Source organism: Orcinus orca, chromosome 16, assembly GCF_937001465.1.
Source record: "Orcinus orca chromosome 16, mOrcOrc1.1, whole genome shotgun sequence".
NCBI classification, from domain to species: domain Eukaryota; kingdom Metazoa; phylum Chordata; class Mammalia; order Artiodactyla; family Delphinidae; genus Orcinus; species Orcinus orca.
In genome coordinates this window covers 12,453,641-12,464,195 of record NC_064574.1, presented here as the reverse complement: position 1 = coordinate 12,464,195, position 10,555 = coordinate 12,453,641, and the positions used below count along the sequence as shown (strand labels likewise).

General features: G+C 45.7%; 2 long non-coding RNA genes across 2 annotated transcripts; one reads left to right on the top strand and one right to left on the bottom strand.

Moving 5' to 3' along the window:
• Positions 1 to 1,032: 1,032 nt before the first annotated feature.
• Positions 1,033 to 7,722, bottom strand: LOC125961350 (uncharacterized). The gene is made up of 2 exons (XR_007471945.1): positions 7,649 to 7,722; positions 1,033 to 1,639 (listed from the first exon to the last, which is right to left on the bottom strand). It is a non-coding gene; the product is annotated as an uncharacterized LOC125961350 (long non-coding RNA).
• Positions 6,261 to 10,171, top strand: LOC125961348 (uncharacterized). The gene is made up of 2 exons (XR_007471941.1): positions 6,261 to 8,992; positions 10,055 to 10,171. It is a non-coding gene; the product is annotated as an uncharacterized LOC125961348 (long non-coding RNA).
• The last annotated feature ends 384 nt before the right edge of the window (positions 10,172 to 10,555 follow it).

Here is a 10,555-nt window from a genome sequence, read left to right as displayed (position 1 = left end):
GCACAGTGCCTCGTAGGTGCTTAATTAATATTTATTGTATGAATGAATGAAACATCTTTGTACCAACCACAAACCTTGTCAAGAGCTACATACATAGTGTCTGGATTAATAAAATGAAGATTGAACAGCTCTAATCCCAGCTGTAAGATCAATGAAATGAGGCTGCTGTTCCGGTGACTTATGGAAGTTCCCCTGTCTAAACAAGTCTCTCCCAAGGTCCAGGAGCTGATAACATGGGCAGTCAGGCTGGCTGGCACCAGACTGGACCCAGATGTGGTAATCAGGCCACATCACAGGGAAAGGGGAACTTTGTGGCCAGAGGCTCCAGTGGTAGATGCCAAGCTGAGCATTTGGAGGGGAAGCTGACGCCTGTACCTCGAGCTGAAACAGAAACTGTGGTGGCTGGCAAGGAAGGATGCCCCAACCTGTGCCTTTTGGCCCCTCAGCCACTGCTGGCTTTCTAATACACTACAACTATTTTTTAGAGGGAAATTTTTATTGAAGTGTAACATACATACAGAAAAGTGCACATACACAAGTGACAGCTCAATACATTTTCACAGAGGCAACACACTGGGGTAACTAGCCTCCAGACCAAGGAACAGAAATTGTCCAGTCCCCTAGAAGCCTCCTTCCAGCCTCTATTGCCACCCTGAATGGTAACCATTACCCTGATTTCCAACACCAATGGTTATTTTTACCTGTTTTGAACTCTGTGTGTTGGCACAATACAGCATTAATTCTTTCATGTATGACTTCTTTGCACAACATTAGGTTTGCAGCAACAGCGTTTGACCCTGCCTCTTCCTCCACAAGCTCAAACTGGGAAAGGGGACCTAATAATAACTCACCTCGCTGCTGGTTTCAATGTGCCAGCAATTCCTTGGAGCCTGAAACCCATCTAGTAGGCTGGAGCTGTTACCGCTCCCATTTCACAGATGAGAGCACTGAGGCACAGCCAGGTTAAATAGTTTGCCCAGCTAGGAAGTAGAAGAGTCTACATTTGAACCCAGGTCTGTTTGATCTCTGAGCTCATGTTCTTACCTATCATACACATTTCTTATCAATAAAATGACCCTTTACTGAGCACCCCCTTTGGGCTGGACATTGTTCATGAGCTTTATGCTCATTGATTTTCCCAGCCCCTGCATGAATAATATGCCTTTATCCCTGCTTGACTGATGAAAACAGGATTCGGAGAGATCACAAAGCCATGAAAACAGAGATTTAAACCTTACTGTATTGATTCCAAAATCCAATGCAGAGTGATATCAGTATCCAGTATTTAGGTATATCTTTCAAATACACCTACTGAGTTTTTCAAAGAAGAGACAACAACAATAGCAGTTGTAGAGCCTCTCTGAGCCAGATGCTTTGGGCAAAGATTATGAATGATTCCCCCCAATATCTGTTCCTTCCCCTCTTCCCTAGTAAGAGAACACCTGACTCTTAGCTGGACACACAGCTTCCCACAGCTTTACCACATATCCCAGGCTTCTTTGCAGCAAGGTGGAGTCATGCGACTAAGTTGTAGCTAATGGAAAGCTCCTCTGCTACATATCCCCTGGACCCACTTCTGCGTCGTGACCTTCACAAGGAATGGGCAATGCTCTTCCCTTCACTGTTTCCTTCCAGCTGGCTGAAATGACAGGCATGGTGTTGGGGAGCCGTCTTGGACCATGTGGAAAGGATGCCTCTCTAGGGATGGAGGAGCAACAAGGTAGGAGCCTAGGCCCCACCCCATGGAGCCATCCTGGCCCTGGAGCACTCATACCCCCTCAGATCCAACATAGATTTAAAAAAGAAATTAAAAACTGCTCTCTTCACTGAAGTATACATTTTTGAGTGGTTAAAATGGTGAATTTTGCGTTATGTGTATTTTATCTGAATTACAAAAACAACTTCTCCCTTGTTAAGCCATGGTTATTTGGGGTCTCTAGTTTGTACTTTAATATAGTATCTTCTGTTCATAATCTTTATTTCTTAGATCAGCATCAAGAGAGAGGGAGTATGGTCTCTCCTTCATGGTTGAGGGGCTGAGGCTCAGAGCCAAAGTGATTTGCTCTAAATCAGCACCAGAGTCCACCCTCTGGGACACCAAGTCTTTTTTTTTTTTTTTTTTTTTTTTTTTTTGCGGTACGCGGGCCTCTCACCGCTGTGGCCTCTCCCGTTGCGGAGCACAGGCTCCGGATGCGCAGGCTCAGCAGCCATGGCTCGCGGGCCCAGCCGCTCCGCGGCATGCGGGATCTTCCCGGACCAGGGCACGAACCCGTGTCCCCTGCATCGGCAGGCGGACTCTCAACCACTGCGCCACCAGGGAAGCCCTGGAACAGCAAGTCTTTTGTTCTTTCATTATACTGGGAATTGGCAAACTGTGGCCTGTTGGCCCTTGCAGCTGAAAATGGCTTTAACATTTTTAAAGGGCTGAAGAAATGAGAAGGAATAGGCAGAGAAGAAAAAGGAGAAGGAGGAGGAGGAGAGGAATATGCAACAGAGGACTTACGTGGCCTACAAAGTCTAAAAGATTTACTATTTGACCCTTTACAGAAAAAGCTTGCTAACCCCTGAATTAACACCATTTTTAAAAACGCTCAGTTTCTCTGCCTGGGAAATGAGGGATTAAATATTTATTTAATAAAAGCAGGAAGATATGTGTTACAGTCACACACGGCTCTCATGGATCGAGAGAAGCTAGGATGGGAGGATATAAAGGGTTTGCACTGGATAAGCCAACCCGATTAACTGAGAGGCCACGGGCTCCTGGTGGAAAGATGCTGGGTTAAGACAGGAAGCTAGGTTGCTGTTGTCTAACTGAATGACCTTGGGCAAGTCCCTTCCCCTGTCTGGGGTGCTGGTTCTCATCTACACATGGAGAGCTTGGACTACATCTGTCCTCTTGGTTTTATCTACTCGGTATCCAATTCCCCATCCTCTGGTAACAGCACGCCGATTTCCCTGGGAGCCCCCTTCCTTACTCCCTGTCCATATGAAACAGATGGAGCTAATTCCATCCTTGGCTCCAAGGGAGTGCAAATGCCCTAAAGCAGGCAATCAATACCTCATCCCTCTGCCCACAGGGACTGGTTCAGGGATAGGCATGGGCCCCAGGTGGACCAATGAGTCAACCCTCAGGTTTTTTCTGGAGTCGTTGGGAAAGCATTGCTTACTTTCTGCTGGGCTAGACCAGTATGAAGAGAGCCTGAAGCTCAAAGGTGGCCACTATTGAGAGAGTAAGAGAGAGACTGAGTCCTGATAACTTACGAGCCCCTGAATTTAGCTGTACGTGAAGCCGGCATGTCCCGGGACATGTTATTCTCCATGAGCTAAATGGTCGTTTTTTTTTTTTTTTTTTTTTTGGCTTAAGTCACTGTAGCAGATGATGTTGATCCTCTGCCCATACCCCCTTGGCAATCATTGTTTTGATGCTCAATGACCTTATGGCTTCCAATTCCCAGCCTCTGTGCTCTCTGTCTGAGGGCTTTGCCCCCCATGAGCATTTAGTACAAACAAACTGAGAATGCTGGGGGTGGGGGTTCACCCTCCCCAATGACTGACAGGAGTCGGTGGGTAAATACCCCGACTCCCTTGCCCACTGAGTGGGCAGTTCTGAATTGTGTTCTACTCTGTGTCCCAGAGTCCCATGATGGGGTTGAGCCTCAGCCGCCTAAAGTGACTACCTGCTCAGTGACTCCCCTTATATTGGCTTCTTTCCCTTCCCCGTCTCACTTACCACTTCCTTCATCAGCGCTTCCCAGAATCATCTCCCAAATGAACTACTTGCTCACAAATCCTTATCTCAGATCTGCTTCTGCAGGAACCCAACCAAAGCATTTCCTAAGATCGGTTTTTCTGTCACTCACAGCCAAAAGTGCTCTGGCTGACATGCAGTTTAAGCTTTCTTAGAAAATCTTTGGCTCATAACTATATTTTTCTAACGTGCTTCTCAGCTGAAAAGCAGTACATGCACTGACTTATGGTGGGCCCCAATAAGAGAACCCCTGCCCTGATGGCCCCGGGACAGCTCGGTGACCCACCCTGCCCACTCCCTCTCCCTCACACAACGTCCTTTCTCCAAGCCCAGTCATTCCGAGGCCCCAGCCAGCTCCCCTGGCAGCCCTAGGAGACAGCCCCAGTTCCTTCCTAGGACTCTCTTTCATCTACAAGGCCTGCCAGTGATAAGACTTTCCACGTCATCTTCCTGTCCCTGACCTTTGAAAGAAAGGTAACCGTCTAGGGCTTGTGATGTTACCACTTGGGGATAAAAGCAGTGGGAACGGGGAGGTTCCTAAGAGGTCATCATTCATTCACTCATTCAACCGATATTTATTGAGTGCGTGCACAAGGCATTTTAAATTGCAAACAACAGAATCAACTAGAGCTAGCTTAAGGAACAAGGGATTTATTAAAGGTATTAGGTGGTACCACAGTTGCTAAATAACCCCACTGTAGCCAGGAGCATCAAAGCCAGGAGAAATAAAAAACTTCACTGCTGAACTATTCCAACAGAAACATCTCTGCTGCCTCTGCTACGTGCTCAGGACTTAGGGAGCTAGGGGCTGGCAGCTAGAACTCCACTATTATTCCCTAGAAGGACCAGATATCTCCACCGTTGTGCTTGCCAGAAGATTCTACCACTTGGCATCCCCACAGCTTATTTTTGCCTCTAAGGCTTACCAGGGGAGACTGGACCACATGAATCACTCCTGCTTCAAAGAAGTCTGGGAAATCTAGTTTTTCATTTTCTAGCTGTTACAGTACAAGAAGCCACATTACAAGGGGATTGGGACAAGTGTTGAGTGAGCCAGACTGTAATGCCTGCCACAGGCCACCAACAGTGATAAAGTCAGAGGAGTTCCCTGCTTCCCAAGAGCTCACTGTTGAGAGAGGCAGACCAACACTAAAGAATTAATTCCAGGAGGGAGAAGCATTACTTAAGGGACATGTTTTCAAAGTTATGAGAACACAGACCAGGAGGACCTAACCCATTCCTACAGGGTCTCCTGAAAGAGGTGTCACTGTATATGACTGTGAAGGTGTTTAGAGGCTAACCAGGTAAAATAAGAGCAGGAGGAAGCAGCATTTCAGGCAAAGGGAAAGAATGTGCAAAGGCCCAGTGGGAGGGAAGGTGAGGGGTATGGGTGGAATTGAGAGAAGGAAAGTTGATTGGAGAATAGAGAACAGGGGGAAACAGGGGAATGAGATAGAGGGGTGGGAAGGGAAAAGGCCATGACCTTGTAGCCCATGTTGAGGAGTTCAAACTGTCTCCTAGGGGCAATGGTGAACCACTGAAGACTTTTGAGCAGGGCAGTGACATAAAAATAACTGTTAATGTTTACTGAGCACTTATTCAGTACTAAACCTTTTCCTAAGCTCTTAACATGTATTATTTACTATATATTTGCAATAATCCAATAGGTTAAGTTCTACGGATCATGACCATAAGTTTCTCTGCCTCTCTATGCCTCAGTTTCCATTTATACACAATGGGAGTAATAATAGAATTTACCACAAACGGTTACTATGAGGATTATAATGAGGGTTTGGCACACGGGGAACTGTGTATGTATTAGCTTTTGCAACTATTGTTCCCCTGTTGCAGATGAAAAAGCGGATGCCCAGAGAGATTAATCAACTTGTCTGACATCATACAGCTAATAAGCAATAGAATGGACGGAACAGGGGTGGGGAGGCTGGGAGGTGCTAGTGAGCATGGAGAAGCCATTTCTGGACCACCCACTGGGGCCCACATGGTCAGCCTCTGCTCTGATGAGTTGGTGCCCAGGTCATATTTCAATATCACCTCTGGTATTACTATACATATAATGTTGTTTTGTGACTTTAATATTTACATAAATGGTATCATACTAAGAGTTTACTTCTGAAAGTTTCTTTTCTCATTCAACATTATATTTTTAAGACCTCTTTAGATCTAGTTTATTCATTTTTGCTGCTCACTGATATTCCTTTCTGGGGATATGTCACAGTTTGTTATATCCACTCACCTGCTGACACCTATACTGTCGATATCACTTTTGGCCTATTATGGGTGAAGCTATCCATCCTTACAGGTGTGAGAGCTTCTCTACGGTGAATACCTGGAAGTGGGATTGCTGGTCACAGGGTGCATGCCTTTCAAATGCCAAACTGCTGTCTATGAAAGTTTCTGTTTCCCACTTCCTCACCAATAATAATACCACCATCACATATGGCGCTAAGTCTGTGCCAAGTACCTTTCTCAACATTTAACATGAAATAGCTCATGTAACCCTCCTAAGAAACTTTGAGTTAAAGACGATTCTCATCCCCATTCGACAGATAGAGAAACGGAGGCACAGAGAGGTGAAGTAACTAGTCCCAAATCACCCAGCTAGGAATGGCAGCGCATGGTACCAACCCGAGGAAGCTGGTTCCAGAGCCTGAGCTGTTAACCACTCCTCTACAGTTTGCTGGGTTTTGATTTTCAAATTGTTGCCAGTCCACAGCTGTGAAATGTCTCTAAATGTTTTAACCTGCATTGCCTGCTTTGGAGGGACCTTGAGGCTCTTGCCATCCATTTGTTGGCTAGTCAGGTGTCCTCTTTGGAAAAATGACTCTTTATAGACTTGGCTGCCCCTGAATTTCTGATCTTCAAAGCAAATGTTCCTGGAAGCCAGAACTCCAGGCAGGGCCTGGCACAGAGTAGCCACTTGGTAAAAATGTACCGACTACCTGGTAGTGTCTCTCACCTGCCCTTCCTCTTAGAAGCCGGATGCTAAGTAATAAAACTTCTGCTTGGATTACTGGCTGATCATCTGTGTTTTGGGCACATGAGCAGCTCCCTGTCCCCAAAACCATTTCCCCCTCTTGTGATCTGACTCTAGTCTACCTCCCTGACCTCATCTCCTTCGACTCCCCCTTCCCTTGTTTCTCATGAACCCCACTGGCCATCGTCCCATCCCTTCCGTCAGCCATCTTCACTCCCACCTCAGGGCCTTTGCATATGCTATTCCCTCTGCCAGGAACACTCTTCCAGTGGTGGCTCCATCTCATCCTTCTTGCCTTGGCTCAAATGCCACCACCTCAGAACGGCTTTCCTGACTCCCCAGAGGAAATAGAGGCATGAAGGGATTAAGCATAATTGTCAACAATTATACAGCTGGAGTATTGGTAAGATTTTAAAATTATGTTATCTTACTATCTGCCTATGTTTCCAATTTTTTTCTAAAGTGGTGATGTATTCCCTACATGAATTTTTTTAACCCAAATTTAAAATTAATTAAGAGCCAATCCTGAGAGGACAAATGAGTTTCTGGGGTTCTATTTCCCAATCCTCCTGGCTCAATACTTCAGCAGTGCTGAAATAAGATCCTAGCATTTTGCAACCTTCAGGATTTCCTTACTCCCCAATCCCACTCCACTTGACTATTATCTGCCCTTGGCTCTGAATCATAAACTTGAAAGGAAAGCCTCAGATCCAAAAGCCTCTCTGCTAAACAACCTCCCCTCCCTTGTGAATGTTTCTGATCTGCAAAATGGGGATAATAAAAGCACTTATTTCACAGGGTAGTTAGGAGGATCCAGCGTCATGGTGCTCAAAAAATATCTAGCAGGAGGACGGCTACTACTGTGGGGAAACCACACTGTGAGATGAGTCCGGAATCATACAAACCTTGGATTAAAGCCTGGCTTGCTGTGTGACCTTGAGCAACTCACTTGATCTCTCTGAGCTTCAGTTTCCCCATCCGTGAAATAAAGATTTAAAAATCCATTCTAAGTCCATTAGCATGCCTTTTGCTAGAAAAAAGGAACCAATAAAACACAAATTGGCTTAACTAGAACAGGCTATCCTGCTTCCCTCACAGGATGTCCAGGTCAGGCCAACTGTAGGACAGAGGTAGTTCTAGCAACCTAATGATATCATCAAGGACTCAGGTTCTTTCCGTCTCTCTGTTCTTCCATCTACAGTATTGCTTTCTGCCTAAGGCTGGTTCTCCTTGTCATCGTAGGATGACTGTCAAGAGCTATCAGGGCTACAGGCATTCTCTTTCATGTCCGGTAGGAAAAGAGGGTCACTTCCAGACCCTCTCCTGAAAGTGAGGAAGAACTTTCCAAGAAGCCTCCGGCAAACATCTCCTCACTTCTCATTGGCCAGACTTGGGTCACATGCCCATTCCCAAACCAATCTCTGGCAAGGGGATGCAATTCCCATGATTGCCTTACATTAATTGGGTCCCAGGCCTGTGGCTGAGCTGGAATGGATATCAAGGAGTCAACTACAACTGTCCATTACACCTGCCTCAAAGGGTTGCAGGGGGAATGAAATGAGATCGTGCTTGCAAAACCTAGCACTCCGTAGGTGCTCAACTAATAGTAGTTCTTATTACAATAATTATCAACATCATGATCATCATTTGGGGGCTTTGGCATTAGACAGACTTTGATTAAACACCAGTTCCTCCACTTCTTAGCTGTGTGGTCTTATGAAAGCTGCTAAGCTTCAAATCTACTCTGTAAAATGGAAGTGGTAAGTGTTCCTATCCCGTGTCATTACTGTGTGGCAAAAAGTTAATCATGCATTGTTTTTTTTTTGGCCTTCCCAGTAGCAGCTTGGGTGGTCCTTTCCCCTCCTCAGTAGATGTGGTCCAGGTGAGGGAGACTCCCTTTTGTCTCCGGGAGCAGATGCCTTATCCTCACCTGGATTCCTGCATCCCTCAAGTCATTGTGACTGGCTCAGGGAAAGCATGTGATCCAAAGTGAACCAATGACAGGCAGCTCTAATACTCTGCTGGTGTTGCCAGGGAAAGGGGTGCTCTTCTCTCCCTAGGATCGCTGAGCTGGGAGGACAGAAGCTGAAGATGTCTTGGTCACCTCATGGGAAGAGCCTGCCTGAGAGTGAAGCCAACAGAAGGGAAAGCAGAGATGGGAGATGAAGAGAGACACAGGCCTGTTGACACTGTTGAGCTCCTGAATACAGCCAAGCCTGAACCAATTATATCGCTGGACTTTTCCTTATGTGAGCCAATAAATTCTCCTTTAAACTAGTTTGAGGTTCTGTTACTTGCAGTGATGAGTTTGGAGTCCAGCCCAGTTTGGCTTATGTGGGGAATCAGAAAAGGAGATAGTCCTCTGAGGGCTGGACCATACCTGCCTGAATCAGCTTAGTGTCTTGAGAATTTTTCCCAGGCCAATGCATAGAATAGAACTCCAGAAATATCTGGAGTTAAAAGCGGAAATATTCTGATGAGTATCTCTCTGGACTTTTCCTCTATGCTTATAGTAAACAGACATATATACACACATAGAGGAATATGTTTTACAAAAGTGGAATCACACTATGTTTTCAATTCAAACACCACCTCCATAGAGAGGCCCTCCATGACCACCCCATCTAAGTAGCTCCGCCTCCCTCCTACTCTCTTGCATTAAAACAGTGGACGTCAGATTGGGACTTGAACCCACACGCTGGGACTCGAACCCAGCCAAAACCCACAGTCTTTTAATTGAGATCACACGTCTCTTTTCAGGACTTAATGAAGCTCAGGTTCTTGATGTCTCATCACAGAAAAAATTCAGTGAGAGACAAAGTGATAGATAAGAAGTGGATTTATTTAGAGAGAAACACACTCCACAGACAGAGCGTGGGCCATCTCAGAAGGCGAGAGTGGCACCAGAGTATGGGGTTGTCAGTTTTTATAGGGGTGGGTAATTTCACAGGCTAATGAGTGGGAGGATTATTCCAGCTATTTTGGGGAAGGGGGTGGAGATTCCCAGGAATTGGGTCACTGCCCACTTTCTGACCTTTATGGTTGGCCTTGGAACTGTCATGGCGCCCGTGGGTGTATCATTTCGCTTGCTGATGTGTTGCAATGAGCATATACTGAGGCTCAAGGTCTAGTGGAAGTTGATTCATCTGCCATCTTGGACCTGTTTGGTTCTAATCAGTTTATGTCCTGTCCTCAGGCTGTTATTCTTTTAAAGGTTGTGCCCTGCCCCTTTCCCTCCTGTTTCAGCATCATAGCAATTTTCATTACCTAAATTAACTTTGTTTTCTTGTTCTCTCTTTCTCTTCTTCCAGAATTTCTGCTCTACCAGGGCAGGGGTTTTTCTCCGCTCACCACTGCTGTGTCCCTAGTGCCTTGAACAGACTGGCTAAGAATTCAATACCTACTTGTTGAATAAATATCATTCTGTAGTTGGTTTGTTTATTTTCATTGAGTGGTGTGATCACAAACATCTTTCCAGGGTAATAGATATGAATCTGTCTCGATCTTTGAGACGAACGATGGAATTCTGTTGATTGGATGGGCCATGTTTGTTTCCCAACTCTGTTGAATGACTGTGAGTGAAGTAAATGGCCAGATGAACCAGGGGTTTTGTGAGTCAGTACCTCCTCCCCTGCAACAAAGTCAGACAGGGGGAAGGAGAACCCACCCAGCCTTTAACAGGCTGATTCACAGAGAGAAAAGTTAAGCAAACAAGGGTAACTTCGTGTTCTAGCAAGAATTTCCCAGGAAAAACAGTCCTCAAACACAAAAGGCAAGGACAGGCAAATAACTCATTGATTGCCTCTGCAGTG